Here is a 15878-nt window from a genome sequence, read left to right on the forward strand (position 1 = left end):
TTGAGCTCAATGGAAAACTACAACTCAATCCAGAAAAGACTACTAATGGTGCAGTGCCTTCAGGAATGAAGGTTTGGGTCACCCAGCTATGTAAAGAACCGTGACCAGCTGAGGTGCTTGCTCAAGGAAAATGGAATACAGAATGGGTAGTGGAAGAAGATTGATAAAATACCAGCTATGATCAGATAACCAGTTATAGAAAAGAAGATGTAATTGTCATAATTTCCTTCTTATGTTTTTATAAATACATCTGTGTATGTATACATATATTAAGCAAGTATCTTTATTTTCTTTCCCTCTTATTCCCATATTCCATAGCATAAGATATATTAACTTTATATCATGGTATTTATATATTGTTAATTTTATGTAATAGTATTTAAGTTTCATGATATCAGGAGAAGAGTAAACATCACTCAAGGGGAAGGGATTAGTGCATTTAGGTTGTTAACATAATGGTTGTTTCATGTTAGGCAAAATTATGTCCCTGTTATTGTCTTTATTTGATATTAGATTTGGTTTAAGGAGATCATGTGTGTGCCAAGTTGATAAGGGATGGACTTGTGATAGTTAATTTAATATATCAACTTAACTGAGCTAAGGGATGCCCAGACAGCTGGTAAAACATTATTTCTAGGAGTGTTTTTGAGGGGTTTTTTGGAAGAGATTAGCATTTGAATCAATAGAATGAGTAAAGCAGATCACTGTCACCAGTGTGGGTGGGCATTATCCCATCTATTGAGGGCCTGAATAGAATAAAAGATGAAGAGTAAATCTGCTCTCTTTTTGTTGGAACTGGGACATCCATGTTATCCTGCCCTTGGACATCATCTCCTGTTGGAGCTTAAATTGTAGCTCCTATTTCTTGGGCCTTCGGACTTGGACTGGGACTTAATCATTGGCCTCCTGATTCTCAGGCCTTTGGACTTAGACTGAATTACACCACTGGCTTTCCTCATTCCTCCACTTGGAGATGGCAGATCATGGGACTTCTTGACCTTCATAATCATGTGAACCAATTTCTATAATAAATCACCTCATATAAATATCTCTATGTATATCCTATTGGTTCTGTTTCTCTAGAGAACCCTGACTAGTACAGTTACTCCCGAGAGCAGACCTTGTTAAGAACAGAATTTTTTGGTGTTTTTCAAAATGATTAAATTTTCTCTGCCCTATCAAAAGCACAAAGAAGTTTTTCTCTGTTAGTCACTGGAGAACCTCGTAGAACTCCTGGAGTTAAAAGTCATAAAAGTGTGCGGGTCTTACAATGACTGGGTCCCCCAGGAGTTTTTAACTCTCAAATTTGTCCACAGTGAGCCTCAAGCAATTCATTAAGTATATTTCAGGTTTCTCTACCCCAGCACTGCTTCCCATGGAGGTTTATGATTAAGATTTTCTGTACTGGTGAGTTGTGATTCTCTGTATCTGCCTGTCTTTCTTTCCAATTTTAGTATCAGCAGTTTTCCCAGTCCTCACTTCTCTGATGAATCTAAGAAGAGTTTTTGATTTTTCAGTTTTCAGCTTTTTACCTGTTGTTAGGACAGAATAATGACTTCCAAGCTCCTTACCAGCTGGACTAGATAGGGGAAGTCCTGGATCCCATATGTGGAATCTAAGGAATAAAACAGAGGGATCAGCGAAGATAATGGAGAAGAAAGAACCTGAGCTTACCTCCTCCCATGAGCACACCAAAGTCACAACTATCCTCAGGATGACCATTGATGAAAAAGACTGGATGCTACTAGAAAAGATCTATAACTAAACACATAAAGAAGGGGGCTTCCCTGGTGGCGCAGTGGTTGAGAATCTGCCTGCTAATGCAGGGGACACGGGTTTGAGCCCTGGTCTGGGAGGATCCCACATGCCGTGGAGCAACTAGGCCCATGAGCCACAACTACTGAGCCTGTGCGTCTGCAGCCTGTGCTCTGCAACAAGAGAGGCCGTGATAGGGAGAGGCCTGCACACCGCGGTGAAGAGTGGCCCCCGCTTGCCACAACTAGAGAAAGCCCACACACAGAAACGAAGACCCGACACAGCAAAAAATAAAAAATAAATAAATTTAAAAAAAAAGAGAGAGAGGTTGAAGTATCTATCAAAAAAAAAGAAAAAAGAAAAAAAAGACATAAAGAAGGAACTACAATGACAGGTAGGAGGAGTGGATTCATGATATAATCAAGTCCCATACCCCTGGGAGGGTTACCCATAAACTGGAGAATAATGATATTGCAGAGGTTCTTCAACAGGTGTGAGAGTTCTGAGCCCTACTTAGAGATCCCCAGCCTGCGAGTCCTGCACCAGGAAGATGAGCCCCTAGAGCATTTGGCTTTGAACTCCAGCGGGGTTTAATTTTAGGAATCCCAAAGGACTGGGGGAAATAGACTTTACTCTTAAAGGGCACACACAAAATCTCATGTTCACCAGGACCAAGGGCAAAAGCAGTGATTTTATAGGAGCCTGGGCCAGACCTACCTGCTGTTCTTGGAGAGTCTTCCAGAGAGGTAGGGGTCAGATGTGTCTCACTCTGGGAACATAGACACTGGCAGCAGCCATATTTGGGAGCTTTCCACCACAGGTACAATAGTGCCGGTAGGTGCCATCATGGGATCCTCACTCTAGCTCATTAGCACAAAGACCTGGCCCCATCTAAAAGCCTATAAGCACCAGTGCTGGGATGCCTCAGGCCAAGCAACTAACTGGGCAAGGACAAAAGCCCCACCCACCAGCAGATAGGCTGCCTAAAGAATTCCTGAGCCCGCAGGTGACCCTAGACACATTCCTGCCCACCAGAGGGCCAAGACGGAGCTTCACCCACCAGTGGGAAGGCACAGGAATCCTGCACTAGCCTCTAGACCAGCCTCACCCACTAGGGAGCAGACACCAGATGCAAGAAAACCACAAATCTGTAGCCTGTGGACCCAGATCACCCACAGCTGTCCAGAATCTACCCTGGGACCAGCTAGGCCCTGGCTCTGCAAACTAGCAGGCCAACACAAGTTTGAGGACGCCCTGGGCCCCATGTCCAACTGTGTCAGGAACTGGCCTCACCCCACCAGTGATCTGACACCAGCTCTGAGATCCCTGAGCCCTGCAGGCACACTCTAGGAAATGGCTCTTCCTGCTGATTGTTACACTTGGCAGGATGCTCTGTTGTAGCACATGCTATGTATTTCAAATGGACAAAAAATTGGTATTATCTACATTATTTTAAGATAAATTGCCTTTGAATGAGAGCTTCCTTTCCAGTACTTTGAGGTCTACAAAGCGTATCTATAAAAAATCACCATTATGGAAAATAGAGACTGAGTGGGAGACTACCCTGGCGGTCCAGTGGTTAAGACTTTGCCTTCCAATGCAGGGGGTGAGGGTTCAATCCCTGGTCAGGGAGCTAAGAGCCCACATGCCTCGCAGCCAAAAAACCAGAACATAAAACAGAAGCAGTATTGTTACAAATTCAATAAAGACTTTAAAAATGGTCCATATCAAAAAAAATCTTAAAAAAAGACTGAGGGGGAGAGGCTGTGGTTTTTCTTTTTGATTAGTTGCTGTAACACTGTCCTTCAGGTGGCTGAGGAATTATCATATTTTCTTTAGACATCATTAAACTCTTAGACATCAATAAAGCTCTTGCAAGACAACTTTTCTGCTATAGGAATTCTGCCATTTTGCTAGCACCAACATGGCTCTTCAGCTCACAACTCCATTAGAACTATTAACTACACTCATACTATTTTTGTTATAAATCTTCCAAAGCGGTGTGATTCTGAGTATTTAGGTCCACATTCTGTTTTAAGGCTATATATCCATTTTTCATAAAGATTTACTATCCCTTTCTATCTTGTGTCATGTCTTCATCATTTTCTAGACTCCAGCTAACTGTGCAATCTCCTCCTCCTTTCTGGCTTTCTTCATGTTCTAACAGTCAGAAATTTCAGGAGACTTTTACTCCTCTGGAGTGAAATTGCCTGGGTTCAGGCTCTCTTTACCACTCACATTGCTGTGTGACTTCAGGTAAGAGACTTGAATCTTTCCTAGCCTCAGTTTTTCCATCTGAAAAAGAGGAGGAAAATATCAACTTCATAGGGTTTCTGTGAAGATTAAATTCCTTGGTAAACTTTAGCACAGGGAGGAAGAGAGGACACTAGAAGAGGCAACGTTTACCAGGCCATTATATCCAGCTTTTAATCCTTACAACTTCTCAATGCAGCAACTCCTAGTAATATCCTCTTTATAGAGATAAAAACCCTTGAAACTTTAAGCTAATGGGTGGAGGAGTGCATATTAAAACACAAGCCTCTTATCTGTGATGCTCACAAATGTCTGCTACTCGCAGAGATTCCTCAGTTCTTGGAGGGATTTCTTACAAGCAAAATTGACAAAGTGAATTCCTGTACATTGAGTCCTTCGGCCTGGACTCCCCAGTTTTTTTCTTGCTACTTCATAAGGATACTCGTAAGTATAACAAGCTTTTGGTTTCCTTCAGATGCATAGCACTGAAGAACACAATGACTAATAGTATAATTTGGGACCATTGCCATGATTCATGCTAAAGTATACATAGTTTTACCCACCATTTGCATCAGTACAAATCCAACACATTTAAAAGGGCAAATGACATCTTAGTATTATTGAAAATAGCTTTGACCCTATGGACTCCCTGAATATGCCTTAAGTACCCCCAGGGGTTCACAGAACACACTTTGAGAACGACTGACTAAGCAGCCACCTAAAGACATGCATTAATTTCAACTGTATTCCACAAGATGGTGCTATAATAATGCACATCAGTAATTAAATGTTGGGTCAAGACTGATTTTAAAAATTTGGTTGGTTTCAGAAACCAATGTAGCTAAAACGTATATACTAAGAAAGTTGCCTTAGTGGGCTCTTGGAGTACCAGGTCTATCTTATTATCTAAGTCCTCACCTCCAGCACATAACCTTGTTCCCTGAATACTGCTTTGCGCATAGTTACATTCCATATAAACCCTTTCCTCAGGGGCACATGAACACCTCATGTGAATTTGGATGGTCATATGTTGCAATCATGGACTCTCGAAACCTTATCAAATTTAATGCTTTTTCGTTAAGAATATTTTACCTCCTTCCAAATAACCTTCCACCTTTGTTTTTACAAACCATACACCCTGGAATTACATGTAACATTCTTGGAGATGAGATCTTTATGTTCTGTGGTTCTAAAGCTGTATTTTCAGCGGGGGAGGAGCACAAATCCCTTTGTGACTTTGACAAAAGCTGCGGACCTTCTTCCCAGAAAAAAATGTACATATATATACATGAAACTTTGCATACAATTTCAAAGAGCTTAGATATGCCCTGAAGCCACGACTCATGTTAAGAACTGCTTTAGTGGTAGAAACTCTTGCCAAGCCCCATCTAACTCTTTCAGTTTAGGTAAAAGAGAAGTTTGTATTACATAAAAGAGATTTGGAGTCTATATGTCCTCTTATTGTTTTGCTATTATTAAGAACTTTGTATGCTATAGTGTTTTCATCCTTTAAAAATCTCATGCTTCTGGTTGATAAAGAGAAAAATTTAATATCCCCACCAGGATTTTGATATGGCTTTTTGACAAGGGGTCATTGCTCTCCATGTTAAGGATTATGTCCTATCTTTTTCATATACACCACTAGCCAAGAACATTTTGCCAGACTTTATTTTTGTATTCTATATTACAAAGCAATAGGATCCATTTTATTTTTTAGATGGAAAATTATAATATTTAATATGACGTTTGTTATCAAATTATCGGCAACCTACACTACCCTCAGGGCCTTTGACACTTTCTGAAAGGCTTACTGTCTGAAATTTCTCCTTTAAACATTTATTCATTCAATTCTTGAAGACTTTTCTTTGGAATTCCCTATTAAATGATGAATTACCCAAGGAAAAGTACATGTTAAGCTGGTGGTTTAAGGTACATACCTTCTGTGGATTCTTGGGTCTCATAAAAATGATCTAGAAAGCCTAAAAAAGTTTTGCTTTTTTTTTTACTGCTTTATTGGAGTATAATTGTTTTACAGTGGTGTGTAAGTTTCTGAATTATAACAAAGTGAATCAGCTATACATATACACATATCTACTCCCTCTTGCATCTCTCGCCAAACCTCCCTATCCCATCCCTCTAGGTGATCACAGGGCACTGAGTTGATCTCCCTGTGTTATGCGGCTGCTTCCCACTAGCTATTTTACATTTGTAGTATATATTAGTCCATGACACTCTCTCACTTCGTCCCAGCTTCCCCTTCCCCCGCCCAGTGTCCTCAAGTCCATTGTCTACATCTGCCTCTTTATTCCAGTCTTGCCCCTAGGTTCTTCATAACCAATTTTTTTTAGATTCCATATATATGTGTTAGCGTACGGTATTTGTTTTTCTCTTTCTGACTTACCTCACTCTGTATGACAGACTCTAGGTCCATCCACCTCACTACAAATAACTCAATCTCATTTCTCTATATGGCTGAGTAATATTCCATTGTATATATGTGTCACATCTTCTTTATCCATTCATCTGTCGATGGACACTTAGGTTGCTTCCATGTCCTAGCTATTGTAAACAGAGCTGCAATGACCATTTTAGTACATGATTCTTTCTGAATTATGGTTTTCTCAGGGTATATGCCCAGTAGTGGGTTGCTGGGTCATATGGTAGTTCTATTTCTAATTTTTTAAGGAACCTCCATACTGTTCTCCATAGTGGCTGTACCAATTTACAATCCCAACAAGAGTGCAAGAGGGTTCCCTTTCACCACACCCTCTCCAGCATTTATTGTTTGTAGATTTTTTGATGATAGCCATTCTTATTGGTGTGAGGTGACACCTCATTGCAGTTTTGATTTGCATTTGTCTAATGATTAGTGATGTGGAGCATCTGTTCATGCGTTTGTGGGCAATCTGTATATCTTCTTTGGAGAAATGTCTATATAGGTCTTCTGCCCATTTTTGGATTGGGTTGTTTGTTTTTTTTGATATTGAGCTGCATGAGCTGCTTGTAAATTTTGGAGTTTACTCATTTTCAGTTGCTTCATTTGCAAATATTTTCTCCCATTCTGAGGGTTGTCTTTTGGTCTTGTTTATGGTTTCTTTTGCTGTGCAAAAGCTTTTAATTTTCATTAGGTCCCATTTCTTTATTTTTGTTTTTATTTCCATTTGTCTAGGATGTGGATCAAGAAGGATATTGCTGTGATTTATGTCATAGAGAGTTCTGCCTATGTTTTCCTCTAAGAGTTTTATACTGTCTGGCCATACATTTTATACTGTCTGGCCTTACTTTTAATCCATTTTGAGTTTATTTTTGTGTATGGTGTTGGGGAGTGCTCTAATTTCATTCTTTTACATGTAGCTGTCCAGTTTTCCCAGCACCACTTACTGAAGAGGCTGTCTTTTCTTCATTGAATATTCTTGCCTCCTTTATTAAAGATAAGGTGACCATATATGTGTGGGCTTATCTCTTGGTTTTCTGTTCTGTTCCATTGATCTATATTTCTGTTTTTGTGCCAGTAACATAGTGTCTTGATTACTGTAGGTTTGTAGTATAGTCTGAAGTCAGGGAGCCTGATTCCTCCAGCTCCATTTTTCTTTCTCAAGATTGTTTTGGTTATTCGGGGTCTTTTGTTTTTCCATGGAAATTGTGAAATTTTTTGCCCTAGTTATGTGAAAAACTCCATTGGTAGTTTGACATGGATTTCATTGAATCTGTAGATTACTTTGGGTAGTATAGTCATTTTCTCAATGTTGATTCTTCCAATCCAAGAACATGGTATAGCTCTCCATCACTTTGTATCATCTTTAATTTCTTTCATCGATGTCTTGTTGTTTTCTGCATACAGGTCTTTGGTCTGCTTAGGTAGATTTATTCATAGGTATTTTATTCTTTTTGTTGAAATGGTAAATGGGAGTGTTTCATTAATTTCTCTTTCAGATTTTTCATCTTTAGTATATAGGAATGCAAGACATTTCTTTGCATTCATTTTGTATCCTGTTACTTTACCAAATTCATTGAATAGCTCTAGTAGTTTTCTGGTAGAATCTCTAGGATGTATAGCATCATGTCATCTGCAAACAGTGACAGTTTTACTTCTTTTTTTCCAAATTGAATTCTTTTTATTTCTTTTTCTTCTCTTATTTCTGTGGCTAAAACTTCCACAATTATGTTGATTAATAGTGGTGAGAGTGGGCAACCTTGTCTTGTTTCTGGTCTTAGTGGAAATGGTTTCAGTTTTTCACCATTCAGAACAATGTTGGCTGTGGGTTTCTCATATATGGCCTTTATTATGTTGAGGAAAATTCCCTCTATGCCTGCTTTCTGGAGGGTTTTTTTCATAAATGAGTGTTGAATATTGTCAAAAGCTTTTTCTGAATCTGTTGAGAAGATCATATGGTTTTTCTCCTTCAATTTTTCAATATGGTTTATCACATTGATTTGTGTATAGTGAAGATTCCTTGCATTCCTGGGATAAACCCCACGTGATCATGGTGTATGATCCTTTTAATGTGCTGTTGGATTATGTTTGCTAGTATTTTGTTGAGGATTTTAACATCTATGTTCATCAGTGATATTGGCCTGTAGTTTTCTTTCTTTGTGACATCTTTGTCTGGTTTTGGTATCAGGGTGATGGTGGCCTCTTAGAATGAGTTCCTCCCTCTGTTCTATTCTGGAAGAGTTTGAGAAGGATAGGTGTTAGCTCTTCTCTAAATATTTGATAGAATTCACCTGTGAAGCCATCTGATCCTGGGCTTTTGTTTCTTGGAATATTTTAATCACAGTTTCAATTTCAGTGCTTGTGATTTATCTGTTTATATTTTCTATTTCTCCCTGGTTTAGTCTCTGAAGGTTTTGCTTTTCTAAAAATTTGCCCATTTCTTCCAGGTTTTCCATTTTATTGGCATGTATGTGCTTGTAGCAATCTCTCATGACCCTTAGTATTTCTGCAGTGTCAGTTGTTACTTGCTTTTCATTTCTAATTCTATTGATTTGAGTCTTCTCCCTTTTTTTTTTTGATGAGTCTGGCTAATGGTTTATCAATTTTTTTATCTTCTCAAAGAGCCAGCTTTTAGTTTTATTGATCTTTGCTATCCTTTCCTTCATTTCTATTTCATTTAGTTACGATCTGATATTTATGATTTCTTTCCTTCTGCTAACTTTGGGTTTTTTTTGTTCTTCTTTCTCTAATTGCTTTTGGTGTAAGGTTAGGTTGTTTATTTGAGATGTTTCTTGTTTCTTGAGGTAGGAATGTATTGCTATAAATTTCCTCTTAGAACTGCTTGTGCTGCATCCCATAAGTTTTGGCTGATTGTGTTTTCATTGTCATTCGGTTCTAGGTATTTGTTAATTTCTTCTTTGATATTTTCAGTGATTTCTTGGTTATTTAGTAGTGTATTGTTTAGGTTCCATGTGTTTGTATTTTTTACAGATTTTTCCTACAATTGATATATAGTTTCACAGCGTTGTGGTTGGAAAAGATACTTGATATGATTTCAATTTTCTTATATTGATGAGGCTTGATTTGTGAACCAAGATATTATCTCTCCTGGAGAATGTTCCATGAGCACTTGAGAAAAATGTGTATTCTGTTGTTTTTGGATGGAATGTCCTATAAATATCAATTAAGTCCACCTTGTTTAATGTATCATTTAAAGCTTGTGTTTCCTTATTTATTTTCATTTGGATGATCTTTCCATTTGTGAAAATGGGATGTTGAAGTCCCCTACTATGATTGTGTTACTGTCGATTTCCCCTTTTATCACTGTTAGCATTTGCCTTACGTATTGAGGTGCTTCTGTGTTGTGTGCATAAATATTTACAATTGTTATGTCTTCTTGGTTTGATCCCTTGATCATTATGTAGTGTCCTTCTTTGTCTCTTGTAATAGTGTTTATTTTAAAGTTTAGTTTATCTGATATGAGTATTGCTACTCTAGCCCTCTTTTGATTTCTTTGTGCATTGAATACCTTTCTCCATTCCCTCACTCTCAGTCTGTGTGTGTCCCTAGGTTTGAAGTGAGTCTCATCTAGACAGCATATATACGCATCTTGTTATTGTGTCCATTCAGCCAGTCTATGTCTTTTGGTGGGAGCATTTAATCGATTTACATTTAAGGTAATTATCGATATGTATGTTTCTATTACCATTTTCATAATTGTTTTGGGTTCATTTTTGTAGGTCTTCTCTTGTGTTTCCTGCCCAGAGAAGTTCCTTTAGCATTTGTTGTAAAGCTGGTTTGGTGGTGCTGAATTCTGTTAGCTTTTGTTTGTCTGTAAACGTTTGAATTTCTCCATTGAATGTGAATGAGATCCTTGCTGTGTAGAGTAATCTTGGTTGTAGGTTTTTCCCTTTCATCACTTTAAATATGTCCTACCACTCCCTTCTGGCTTGCAGAGGTTTTGCTGGAAGTTCAGCTGTTACCCTTATGGGGATTCCCTTGTATGTCAATTGTTGCTCTTCCTTGCTGCTTTTAATATTTATTCTTTATATTTAATTTTTGATAGTTTGATTAATATGTGTCTTGGCATGTTCCTCCTTGGATTTTTCCTGTATGGACTCTCTGCACTTCCTGTGCTTGATTGACTATTTCCTTTCCCATATTAGGGAAGCTTTCAACTATAATCTCTTCAAATATTTTCTCTGTCGCTTTCTTTTCCTCTTCTTCTTCTGGAACCCCTATAATTCGAATGTTGGTGCGTTTAATGTTGTCCCAGAGGTTTCTGAGACTGTTGTCAATTCTTTTCATTCTTTTCTCTTTATTCTGCTCTGTGGTAGTTGTTTCCACTATTTTATCTTCCAGGTCACTTATTCGTTCTTCTGCCTTAGTTATTCTGCTATTGATTCCTTCTTGAGAATTTTTAATTTCATTTACTGTGTTTTTCATCATTGATTGTTTCCTCTTTAGTTCTTGTAGGTCCTTGTTAAATGTTCCTTGTATTTTCTGCATTCTATTTCCAAGATTTTGTATCATCTTTTTTTTTTCTGTGTCATATTTTATTTTATTACTATTATTATTCTTTAATGTTTATTTATTTATTTATTTATTTTCTTTTTAGTCATCCATTTTATACACATCAGTGTATACATGTCAATCCCAATCTCCCAATTCATCCCACCACCACCACCACCCCCGCCACTTTCCCCCCTTGGTGTCCATACGTTTGTTCTCTACTTTTGTGTCTCAATTTCTGCCCTGCACACCGGTTCATCTGTATCATTTTCTAAGTTCTACATACATGCGTTAATATATGATATTTGTTTTTCTCTTTCTGACTTACTTCCTTCTGTATGACAGTCTCTGGATGCATCCATGTCTCTACAAATGACCCAATTTCATTCCTTTTTATGGCTAATATCCCACTGTATACATGTACTACATCTTCTTTATCCATTCGTCTGTCCATGGGCATTTAGGCTGCTTCCATGACCTGGCTATTGTAAATAGTGCTGCAATGAACATTGGGGTGTATGTGTCTTTTTGAATTATGGTTTTCTCTGGGTATATGCCCACTAGTGGGATTGCTGGGTCATATGGTAATTCTATTTTTAGTTCTTTAAGGAACCTCCATACTGTTCTCCATACTGGCTGTATCAATTTACATTCCCATCAACATGGCAAGAAGGTTCCCTTTTCTCCACACTCTCTCCAGCATTTGTTGTTTGTAGATTTTCTGATGATGCCCATTCTAACTGGTGTGAAGTGATAACTCATTGTAGTTTTGATTTGCATTTCTCTAATAATTAGTGAGGTTGAGCAGCTTTTCATGTGCTTCTTGGCCATCTGTATGTCTTCTACAGAGAAATGTCTATTTAGGAGTTCTGCCCATTTTTGGATTGGGCTGTTTGTTTTTTTAATATTGAGCTGCATGAGCTGTTTATATATTTTGGACATTAATCCTTTGTCCGATGATTCATTTGCAAATATTTTCTCCCATTCTGAGGGTTGTCTTTTCGTCTTGTTTATGGTTTCCATTGCTGTGCAAAAGCTTTGAAGTTTCATTAGGTCCCACTTGTTTATTTTTGTTTTTATTTTCATTACTCTAGGAGGTGGATCAAAAAATACCATACTGTGAATTATGTCAAAGAGTGTTCTTCCTATGTTTGTATCATCTTAACTCTCATTACTCTGAAATATTTTTCAGGTAGACTGCCTGTCTCTTTCTCATTTGTTTTGGTCTGGTGGGTTTTTACCTTGCTCCTTCATCTGCTACGTAATTCTCTGTCTTCTCATTTTGCTTAACTTACTGTGTTTGGGGTTTCCTTTTCACAGGCTGCTTGTTCGTTATTCCTGTTGTTTTTAGTGTCTGCCCCCAGTGGGTAATGTTGGTTCAGTGGGTTGTGTAGGCTTCCTGCTTGAAGGGACTGGTGCCTGTGCTCTGGTGGAAGAGGCTGGATCTTGTCTTTCTGTTGGGCAGGACTGCATCCGATGGTGTGTTTTGGGGTGTTTGTGGCCTTATTATGATTTTAGGCAGCCTCTCTTCTAATGGGTGGTGCGTTTTTCCTGTCTTACTAGTTGTTTGAAATGGGCTGCCCAGCACTGGAGCTTGCTGGTCATTGAGTGGAGCTGGGTCTTAGCATTGAAATGGAGATTTCTGGGAGAGCTCTTGCCGATTGATATTACATGGGACCAGGAGGTGTCTTGTGGTCCAGTGTCTAGAACTCGGCTCTCCCACCTCAGAGGCTCAGTCCTCTCACCCATCTGGGGCACCAAGCCCCTGTCAACCACATGGCTGCAGAATCAGTTGACATTATTGTTGCTTTCTTTCTCTCTCAACAACTGAGCATGATAACATACAGCCTCTTTCTTCTGAATCGGGAGAAGCTGAAGGAGAGCTGGTGGGAGCAGGAGGAGCCACAGTCACAGTTGATGTTTGATTCCAATGAAGTCAAAACCATGCAAACCCCCCTTCTCTTGCACCCTGCACCAACTTTCTCAGCACACGATGTGCCACATCACCACCTAAAAAGGTTTTGTTTGCAGTTTTAAAAATTTGTAAGTTTTGAATGAACAAAAACCCTCAAATACAGGTGTTATGTGTCAAATTTAACATATTGGTGTACAGTAATGCCTTAACTTTTGATTAACTTTGTAATATGAATTAATTAAAGATTTGCATCTATAGATTAGATTTATATTAGTAAAATGCCACTCTCTTTTTGTATTCTTATTGGAAGAGGCTCAGCATACAATTTGTTTGATAATACGATTCTTCTGAGAATAATTGCCATAAGCTATTAGTTACAGTACTCCTACATATTTCTCTCTACACCTAATTGTGCCCTTCATACTTTTCCATCCAGTCCACTATCCCATCCTTCCTCTCATCAAACTCCTTCATGCTTTCTTAAATATATGTTTTACCAGGCACTCATTTACTCCCTTATATCATGTCTGATAGGGGCCCAAAAGCCTCCTTTTTACTCACTCCTTTCAGTAATCTGATTTCCCCCAGACCCCAGCCATTTTTGCCTTCTTCTCTCAACGGTGCTGCTTTCTGAGGCTCTTTCAATGTACCACCTGTTCTGACAACTGGGGACTAATTTTAACTAGGGAGCGAATAGTCTTTCTGGAAAGGGATGAGGGCAGAGGCAATTCTGACTACAACTTGGTAAACAGGGCTGAATCTAACCAGATGCTACCAACCGAACATGCTGCTGCCTAAAGTTTACTCAGAGGTGAGTAATAGCTTGAGGACCTGACAGTGTAATCCAGAGGAAGGAATATTGCAATGATCGTAATTCCTTCAGTCCTTTTTCCGCCAGCTTTTTTTTTTTCAGCCCCTAACTCTACATGCAACTTTGGGCAAGTCACTTTCCTATCTGAGTTTCCTCATCATGGTGTACAGAATTTAAAAAGTTGGAATCAAATAGCCTGGAGTCAAGTAGCCTAGAGTCAAATTAGCCTGATTGCATGATCTTCAGGTCTAACATCCTATGATTAGGTGCTAAAAACAGAAAGAAAGGCCCAGGGCTACTGGGAATGAAGAAAGGCCCTGGGGTTGAGAGTAGATCAGTTCCAGGAGAAGGAGAGATACCTTGGATAGGTTTTACTAGATGCTATGTGGTGAGATGACAATAGATATAGAGGAGTAGGGGCCTGGGGATGGTGATGGACCAAGGGACACTGGAACCAAAACCAAACTTTTCTTGTTTTGCAGTGTTGTTCTGCCCTAAATTACTATCATCCAAACCCTTGCAGTGTGTCACCAGATGTCTCACTACTGTCTCCCCTGCATTCTACCACTCAGCTTTGTAATTCCTTTTGCACATGACCTTAAGACTAAGTTTCCTAAAGTGCAACTTCATTCATGCCAGTCCCCTTCTTTAAAAATATCAGCCAGTGATTTCCCATGGCCTACAGAATAAAATAGAAACTAGTATTGCTTTTGAGGTCCTTCTTCATCTGTCCTCAACTAGTTTCCAAGTCTTACTCACTTCTCCCCTGCAGGTACTCAATGCACACGTCACTCTGGATTCCTTTTTCTTCCAATATGTAATGTCTATACTCACCTTAGTCGACAATCCTATCCATACTTCATGGTCAATCTCAAATGACCCTGTGTCTCTCAACCCTTCTCTTCCTCTTTGGAGTGCTCTGCTCGTACCTTTCATAGGCAATTCCCACATTTTGTCTTGTGTGTGATTGCTTTTTATATTAACTTTCCCTTTCTTAGGTGTAAGTTCCCAGAGGGTAGAGACTCCACATCATTTCATCTGTATCAGTTTTTTCTATCTAATCCCTACAATTGTGCCTAGTATGTTTCTGTGTGCATTGAGACTCAATAAATATTTATTGAAATAAATGTAATACTTAAAAAATCTGCTTTCTCCAAACTCAGTTCTTTTTGTTCTGTTTTCTAAGTAATTAAAAAGGATTTTGAGCTATAAGACTTTTAGGGAACCATTCTGACAGGGCATTTGTGTAGTTGTTCTAGTACTATTTTCCAGCTTTAACCTGATGTTCATCGCTATTGAAGCCAGCCAGTCTCTTAATATACTGGAGGCAGCTAAGAAAAAGTTTGTGACTGAATATTGATTTACAACAATGTCTATTGAGATCAGAATGAAGACAATACCTATTATGATATACTTTCAAAGGTTTCATATATTGCCCCTTTTTATTTCCTACTCTAGGATTCTAGAACCTCCACAAAGCAAACTTGACTATCTCAGACTGCCAGGGTTCTAGGGTTTCTGTCCATGTTACACTGTTCCTCCCACCAATTTCCCAAGGAAAACCTAGTACACATTATCCTTAAACTTCAACTTCAGAGCAGGTTAAACAACATTTCCTTGGGAACAGTTGAGAGTATTTCCAACAAATGGAGATGTGAAAATTGCATATGTGGCCACTGTTAGGTACCATTATCTACTTAATGCAGAATTCTGCTATGTATTCTGGGGCCCAAGGGACTGTGGAGTAAGAAAAATTAAATGAAAGTACTTAGAATTGAGTATTTGGATGGGAACTTAATAATTTTTAGTCCTCTGAGAGGCAGGGATTTTTGTAGATGAGACAACTGAAATAAAATTGGAGAGACACTGTGAGCAATTGGTTCAAGATGGTGGAGGAGAAGGACGTGCGCTCACTCCCTCTTGCAAGAGGACTGGAATCACAGCTAACTACTGAACAATCATCGACAGGAGGACACTGGAACTCACCAAAAGGATACCCCACAACCAAAGACAAAGGAGAAGCCACAATGAGATGGCAGGAGGGGTGCAATCACAATAAAATCAAATTCCATAACCACTGAGCTGGTGGTTCACAAACTGGAGAACAATTATAGCACAGAAGTCCAGCCACTGGAGTAAAGGTCCTTAGCCCCACATCAGGCTTCCCAACCTGGGGGTACGGCAATGGAAGGAGGAAT

The 15878-nt window shown here is 38.9% G+C and overlaps 1 pseudogene across 1 annotated transcript; it reads right to left on the reverse strand.

The window, feature by feature from the left end:
- Positions 1 to 3538: 3538 nt before the first annotated feature.
- On the reverse strand, positions 3539 to 4968 carry LOC309796221 (ubiquitin-conjugating enzyme E2 variant 1-like; annotated as a pseudogene). Its single transcript has 3 exons — positions 4927 to 4968; positions 3994 to 4050; positions 3539 to 3833 (listed from the first exon to the last, which is right to left on the reverse strand). The product of its transcript is annotated as a ubiquitin-conjugating enzyme E2 variant 1-like (transcript).
- Positions 4969 to 15878: the final 10910 nt, after the last annotated feature.

Source organism: Mesoplodon mirus (assembly GCF_964341445.2).
Source record: "Mesoplodon mirus genome assembly, chromosome: X".
Lineage (NCBI taxonomy): Eukaryota > Metazoa > Chordata > Mammalia > Artiodactyla > Ziphiidae > Mesoplodon > Mesoplodon mirus.